The sequence below is a fragment of the Papaver somniferum genome, chromosome 7 (assembly GCF_003573695.1).
Source record: "Papaver somniferum cultivar HN1 chromosome 7, ASM357369v1, whole genome shotgun sequence".
Lineage (NCBI taxonomy): Eukaryota > Viridiplantae > Streptophyta > Magnoliopsida > Ranunculales > Papaveraceae > Papaver > Papaver somniferum.
Window position 1 is genome coordinate 209,961,299 of NC_039364.1, and position 8,847 is coordinate 209,970,145.

Consider the following 8,847-nt stretch of genomic DNA (forward strand, 5'->3'; position numbering starts at 1 on the left):
GGGGGGGGGGGGTGATTCAGAAGTAGTCCATTTTATATTAGGATTTTTGGTAATAACAGTATGTCGAAATCATTTCTACAAAATGCAATACTAGATCTAGTTAGAAAGCCTTACGATGAAAATGAAAAGCAAAATAAGAAAATGGAAATAGCAGCAAAGAACAAAAAGGAGTATGTACTGACTGAAGAGAAACAAAAAGAAATAGAAATGCGCGACACAGACATTGTGAAGCTGATTGGCCTATTTATGTGTGTAACATTTTTCTTTACCCAAAAAGATGCAAGCTCATTGAATGAGAAATACATAGGTTTAGTAGTTGATACTGATGGAGCAAAAAAAAATTCATGGCCTGATTTAATCCATCACCACCTTCCCGAGCAGTTATTAAAGAATTGCAACAATCCAAATGATGTTATTGGTTGTGTTATATATTTGTTGGTGAGCACTCCTATGATATTATATTTTTCGTGTTTCAATCTTGGATTGGATTCAAATTCTTAATCAATCTTGTTTGTGTTTCATCCATGGTTTGCTGAGCATACTCATTGTGTTAAACCATTGGAGTTACCCAAAGGGAGCAACCTATCGAGAGTATCCAGGTGGAACATCAAAGAAATTGCATTGGAATTTACAAAGGATATAAAGATGGATGAGTACCCGGTAATATCATGGCCCTAATTCTAATTTATATTTGTGCTGCACTATATATTATAGAGGAGTGTATGTAGGTTATACTGTTAAAAAATGTGTATTCTTCCTAACATTCACAATTCTTAAATAGTATATTTATGGTTGTAGAGTAGTTCATGTAGACTATACTACTGGATTATGGTTATAGATTAGTGTGTGTAGACTATACTACTGGAGTGTGTATATTCACAATTCTTTGTCACATGATAAGCATAAACTTACACTGATTAAAATGTAGCATAGAATAATCTGCGCATATGTTCTATGAGAGTGTATGCAACATCAATTGACTAAAATTGTAGAGTGTATAGGTCCTGCACTGATAGAAATGTTTGCCTTTAGAAATCATAATACTGTACGGGATCTGAACTCATAAGAAATGCGTATTAATGTTTTGTGTTTCAGCTCTCGCCGAGTATTCTTGATAAGATTACTGAAATAGAGCAGAAAGCTTTAAATGAAATTGCGAAGAGGTTGCAACGCCAGCGAGAGGAAGTAAGAGTCCCAGAAGTAGAAGAAATGGATGTTGATAAAGAAATGGATGGTGTCGAAGAACAAGGATTCAAAGATGTGCCACGACCAAGAGAATTGGATGGTTATGAAGAAGAATTATATGAAGACTTGAGGCTCACCATATATTTAAACTGGATGGCAATGGAGAGCATAAAGGAAAATGGTGATTCTGTAGATCCAAGGATGGAGAAATTGATGAATGAAATATATTATAAAGCACACCCAGAAAGGAAGCCTCGCAGTAACACAAAAACATCTTCAGGGGATGACTCTGACTCTGGAGCTGGATCTGGATCCGACTCTGACTCTGATGGAGGAAAACAACATTCAGACAAAGAATCTGATGAAGAACGGACAGTGAGTGACACTTTGGGTACTGAGTCAGCCGAAGTTCCAAGTGCAAGTACTCCGAAATACCAACATACAACTCCTGGAGAAGAAGAAGAAAAATCTGCGCCATCAAATGATGAACAAGGGACATGGAGCGCAAGTATGAAAGATGTTGCTGCTCTGTACACTGACTCTATCGAAGTTCCAAGTGCAACTACTCAAATAGATGAAGATACAAGTCCTGACTGTGAAGAAAAATCTGCCCCATCAAATTATGTTATTGAGCCTTCACAATACAAAATGTGGGCTTTAGGTGACTTGAACAAGAAGGTGGATGAGTTGCAAGTTGAGAAGCGCTTAGAAAATCCAACACCAGTAAGCTAATACTCCTCTCGCCTGTATTGTTTTTCAAGAAATTTATATCAGTATATGTTACTTGCACTGTTACTTAAAATCAGTTTTCTTTGTCTTAAATGCTTACAACCTGAGCTGAAAGCAATTCAACAAGAAGCAGCTAAAGCAGTGATTGGTGAAATAAATGGTGCAATCAATAATCTCCGAGAGAACCGGAAAGTGATGCCAAGAATGCAGTTTGTTCCTTTGGTTTGTGAGGTGCTGAAGGTGAAAGAGCCGAAAACATTATCAATAGAAGATCTTCTTAAATTTGTCGTCACTGGAAGATACGCGTACGAATCAGAGTTCAAAAAGTTGTTTGAAGGTTATGATGAAGATGCTGTTGATCTGAATGCAGATGTTGAGCTACCATCTGAAGAAATAATGTATGAAAGACATGTTCAAGAATATTCAGAAAGTGGTAGTTTGGAGAGCCTCAGTCAGTTGTCTTCGACGCAAATTGTGGAGAAGTGCTTTGGAAACGATTTGCTACCTCTACCAGAACCAGTGATCGAAAAGGTACAGATGTTCTGCACTGTCAATTCCTTTTTAATAACATGTGTATAATGCAGTTCAAATAAAAGTCATATTTTCCAAACACTAAATAATGCAGTTCAAATGAATAATGCAGGAACCCGAAATAGTAAAACAGAAAATGGCAGAAAACTGTAAAGAAGAAAAAGCAATGTTGGGTCTTGCATGTGCTAGGGTTGCGAAGACTATACACGAATGAAAAGGAGAAGGTTCAAAGCATGTGCCACATAGTGATTTTTTTGACGTGCCGTCATTCACACTGTGGACACCATAAAAAACTGCAAATGAGGTTGTGGAACCAGCAAAGGTGTATGCATACAAAAATCTCCATTTGTACTGGATATTATATGCTTGTGTAAACTCTAGGATAATAGACTAGAAAAAGCAAAATTTATTGTCATTACTGAAATTGTATTCAAACAGTATAGGTTTTCTGCACTAATAATGTGTACCATGTTTATCTTATCTTATTTTTTATTTATCCTTAAAAAAATCATTTTTTTCTTGTTAAATCTAGGCTTCAATGAAGATAAAATTGTCTCTCAAAAAATCCGAAGTTAAGAAACCGGAAGCTGAACTTAAACGACCGGTGGTTTTTCCGCCATTCTCTGATATATAGAGGAAGATGAAGAGAAAAGCAGACAAACCAGCTCTGCAAGATTTTGTAAGATATTATTTTATCTGCATTTCAGTTTACCTGTTTTACATAGTATAGGAAATATGCACACTGGCATACACAAAAAATGACACTCTTTACCTGTTTTCTTAAAATGCAGGTGCCCCCAGAACATGAGTCTGCTATGCAGAAGGCTTCTAGGGAGTTAAACGAGAGGCGGGCGTTGTATGTTGAGGCCACAACAAATGTCTTTGCACGAAATGCTAAGGTAAAATGTTTGACAAATTTAAATTCATTATTATAGTGTAAGGCGTGCGTTTATATTAGTATGACAACGAGAGGGCGCTGCCCCCTCGACCCCCGTAAAAAAACATCTAACACCAACTGATTAAGTAATCAAAATGAATATACAGTCATAATCATTATTTTTCATGAAAAATTTGCTTATCAGTTCTCATGTATATACAAATATCTAATCGAAATATGGTAGTGCAGATTGCCTATACTGATAAGTTATAACCAGTATAGGTACCCTATACTGACTAAAATTGTGTTTGTTTTAAAAAAAACAGGAGGCAGAGATGATTCGAGAAATGAGTCGTTGTTTAGAAGTCGCTCCAAAAAACAATGGAACAAAGGTAACGAAATAAAATGTTAAAACTAAGACACTGTCTCAAATAGAGGATGAAGTTCCACTAGCTATCAGAAAAAAGGCACTTGTCAGAGCAAAGAACGATACCAAAGTGGTCTCAAGTGTGGTTAATGATGTAATTAATCAAAAAGATAGACAAGTGAAGCCTATTGGGGACATGTTTGACAGTGGAAGTAAGTTTCCTGGTAAATATCTTAAAAAGACAAAACCAAGAGTCAAATCAAAAAAGCAAATACATGTGAAAGCAAGTGACAAATCGTCTAAAAAGGAAAAACGGAAAGATAAAGAGATACCAGAACAAGTTGTCATGCCGAATAAAAGGAAGAAACAAATTGTAACTGAAAATCATCCTCCTAAAAAGAAACAACAACGACAAGGAGATTGTAAAGAGAAGGACAGTAATAAGTTGAAAGATCTTCACGAGTCCCCGTTTTCCCATAAGATGAGTGAATATCAACTAAGGGTACTCTCTCCATACTTCGAACTGGCGGTCAAATGTGTAAACCTCAAATTGAAAATTAAATAACATAATTTTTAGAGCGTACTTAATAAGTATATGAAAAATGTATTAAAAATAAATTTTAAAAAGTTATTCGTTGTTTTGACCTTGCAGCTCAAACCCGTGGAGAGTGCCGACTGGCGGTGGTGCACATATATGTGTGTTCGCAAACACGATGCAGGCCTTGGTACACAATGAGAGCTTGGAAGCAGACTTGCTTCGATACACTGTGTACAAGATAAGAGAAGCTTGTCGCAAAGCTCAACAGAATCCTGATCTGAAAAAGGCATACCACTCAGTATTGTACCTCGATGCATCTGCTTGGGTTAGTATTATCTTTTTTCTTTTTCCTTTTCATCACAAGAATTATAAATAAAACTAGTCATTTCTTTTTAAGGGTACATATAGTCTATACTTGGGTAGAAAACTAGCTAGTTTGACTTCAGCACTTGAAAGTACATATAGGTGATTAATGATTTTTTGTGGGTTGTAGTAATGAGGTTCAAACTCTCGGACTTGTGAAGGATAATTTTTTAAACTTAATAAAAAAGATAAATATATACAATAAAAATATTAACACTGGTGCGAGAAACTGGGACTAAAGATTCGGCCATTTTTCATTTTCAAGTGGTTCAGAATTTAATTTTAGGCGATTATAGTTCAAAACAAAACAAATATTAACTCTATTCTTTGCCAAAGTAGATTCTATAAAATATTACTTGTATTTTATGAGCATGGCGCATCAAGAATCCCTAAGACTAAGCATGTTCCATCAAATAAAATCACAAATAATTAATTAAAATCTTAATTCAATTAAAATTGGTGCAAAAAGTAAATAAAGAATTAATTCAAATTACCACATGGATGAAACACGGCCTCCTCCGTCGTCCCAGTGTTGGGTTTAGCTCATCATGATAAAAACACGCTCGAAGTATTTTATTTATTGCTCAAAGGGTGTTTACAAGGATGAAAATGGAGATGAAATAATAAAACAGTGAATGTGCGACCCACAGAAAGCGTCCAAAATGAACGACAAAGAAGAAGTGATATTGTTACTGTAGTTCTAAGACCCACACCTACGACCCACGTCTGTGAGTCTATTTCACTGTTGAAAAACGACTACTGATGCAGGTCTGTTCTTCACGTTCTTCATATTCATCAGCAGAAGCAGCAACAGAAACCGAGTTTGGGAAAACTCGAATTTCTTATTCTCTGGCTCTCCTCATCCCCCCAGACTCTCGACCGACCTTCTCTACCAACCCAAGATGCTATTTATACACAACAGGAGGAAGAAATCATTCACAATAACTTGAGAATCATCCTCTTTACTATAGAAAATATTTTCTTCTCCTTCCAGTTCACGAGAATCATTTTTACGCTGGAAAGTGCTCCCCATCAATAATGTATAATCCACAATCAATATCTTGACTTTACTGCATATATATTTCCCGGAATACAACCAAAAAAATCCCTGTATTTCTTCCTCTGTTTTATGAAAATATTATTTCCTGTTTTGAATCAAACAACGTGTGCAACCCATTTTGATTGATTCCAACATGCATGTTAACTCTGTTAATATCAATCAAATCTTTCCAAAAGATTCCATCCATTGAATAGATCTCCAGCACGCCCAAAAATCAATTGGTAAATCTGCCAAAGAGAAAAGATATTTTCCCGCCAAAAATCTGAATTCAAATGAAGAAGATGACTGCCCCCTAACCAAACTGGGGGTGCGAATAGCAACTGCTGCCATGGGGTGTAAATAGTAAAGAAGGAGCCCCTTAGTAAATGAGGTGCCCCTTAACCAATGATGAGAGTCCGAATAACAAATGACCTTCAAGGGTGCCCCTGGCAACTTTTCGAGCTGATTTTTCCAAAAATGTTTATTTCCAAAAAATACCTAAAAAACACACAAAACACCAAAATTAGTACAAAATCGAGTGCCAACAATATATAGTATTGAGATCAAATTAGACACAAAAATGTGTCTATCAATAGGCTATACTGGGAAAAATTTGACAAACATCATTTTAGAGTACATATGCTAACACTTGCAAAAAAAAACAATCGATATTTCAGCTTCATGTCGACCGACCTCAACTTTTTCCGGGCCAAGACAAGGATTTTGTTGATAAACCAATCTTAGAGATGGACAAAAGCATCGGCAGAATTATGATACCCATGTGTCATGGAGCACGATTGGGGATTCATTGGACGCTGCTCATAATTTATTTTAAGGAGAATAGGTTCGTTCACTATAACTCATTGAAGAATGGAAAGCACACATACGAAGAAAGTGAAAAAAAGATGGTTGAACGCTGCTTAGATCCTATCAACAATTCTTGGTACAACAGAAAAGGAGCATTGTGAAGAAAGTTGTATTCTGGGATTTCCCAACACCTGAGCAAGGGACTTCACCAGATTGTTTGTTGTATGTAAGATAGTTTATGAAGAAATTTTCTTGTTATAATTTAGAACAACAAATTGAGTTGAGCTTGGAAGATGGAGAAACACTAAGAAATAAGATTCAGGATAAAAGGGTTAGGATAGCTTGCAAGTTGCTGACAGGGGAGCATCCAGAAGAGAGTTGGAAGCCATATTTTGAAACTGATTACTACAGTAAAGTAGTATAAACTGTCACTATGTGTAGTTTTCTTTTAGTTGTTGGATTTTATTTTTCTTAATGTACAATGGTAAAAAAACTTTCTTCGTTTCTGTCGAACGACCAGTAATGTGCAATGGTAAACAAAGTTGCTTCTTTTCTGTCTTGTTTTCAGGATAGGAATTATTAATTCAAACACAGATAGTTCTTGTTTTCTGTTTCCATCTATATACTTTGTTCTTATATATACAGTGACTTATTAGCCTGATACTCTCTGCAGAATGAGTCTTGTAGTGATAACTAAGTATATGTTGCCTATACTCATCTTAAACAATAGTAAAAACTGGAGTACAGGTTTTATGCACTTTTAGAAAAGTAAACTGTTTTCAGGATAGGAATTATTAATTTAAACACAGATAGTTGTTGTTTTTTGTTCTCATCTATATACTTTGTTCTTAGATATACATTGTTCTGATACCTGAGTATCTCTGTAGAAATAGTATTGCAGTGATAACTAAGTATATGTTGCCTATACTCATTTTAAACAAGAGTACATGTTTTATGCACTTTTAGATTATGTTCAAAAATGAAAAGTAAAACTCTAAAAAATTGAAAGAAATAATATGATATCTGCATAAAAAAATAATATCGCCTCAATGAAGAGTATATATTGCCTAATTGAAGCGTATATCAAAACTGTAAAAATATCTCTATATAAAAGTCAGCTTCAAAATAAACATAACAAATAGATCATTGTGGAAGATGCTTTGTTATGCTGAATAAAAAAAATATCATGGGTAGGGAGGAATGAAGGTGCAGGTAGCTTTGTTGTGGTGAGTCTTTTTGTGACACTTGGAGCATGTAACAAACTTCTTACTAAGCTCGCGTGCACTTTTTATACGGATTCTCTTTGGTCGTCCAGGTGGAGCTCTTGGATTAGGAGGTAGAATGGTGTCTTCTTCAGTATACTCCTCGGGCCTGTCATAACTGGGGATAAGTCTGATTGAAAGTGAGTATAATTCACGATATGTAGAAACTTTAAAGTATGGGTGGATATAATCCATGTAACGGCCGCCTTTTGCAGATATCGCATTTGTGGCATGTGAACATGGAAAACCATACACACGCCATCTTTGGCAGGTGCAAGTCATCCTCTCTAGATCAACATAATGAGACCTGCATAGCATAAAATAAAAAGCAAAATTCACAAATCTAAAAAAAAATATATAGCAATATTAAGTGGCATTAATGAACTGTATAACTTATCTGCACTGTGGGAGCATAGTCAAAAATCTGCATTTGTACTGGATATTATATGCTTGTGTAAACTCTAGCATAATAGACTAGACAAAGCAAAACTTATTGTCATTACTGAAATTGTATTCAAACAGTATAGGTTTTCTGCACTTATGTGTACCATGTTTATATAATTGCCACATTGAATATATTCTGTACTAACTAAGAAACATTAAACTGACCTCGGAGAATGAACTTCAAATATGTTGTGATCAGACTGACTAACATTCCAGACTCGACCCATTTGGATATGTTCTTCTAGCAAAGCTTGATAAGTAGGAGTGAGTTTTTCAGGGTCCATCAAAAGGCTTTCTTCGCGCCTCTTTGACATTAGCTCCATAATGCGTCGCCTGGACAAAAAACAAAACAAAACAAAAAAACTATTTTACCAAAAAACAATCAAAAAAGTAAACAACTTTTCAAATATATTAGTTTCCTTCAATGCATTTACCCACCAAACCAGATCAGTATACGACTTAACGTCATCCCCAAAAATCTTCTGGTGTGACAATTCCAATCCATGATACACACTATGGTACTTTACATTCACCCCGACATTACATTTGAGGTAGTCTTTAATTTCACGAGTCTTGATAAGTGGATTGTGCCTCACCTTATCATGAATAAGGTGGTTAATAAGTTTCTTAGTTAAAAGAGGGTTCTAAAATTTAACCCAACACCACATGTATGCCTTCCAACATACTTTTTGATCTTAAAAACAT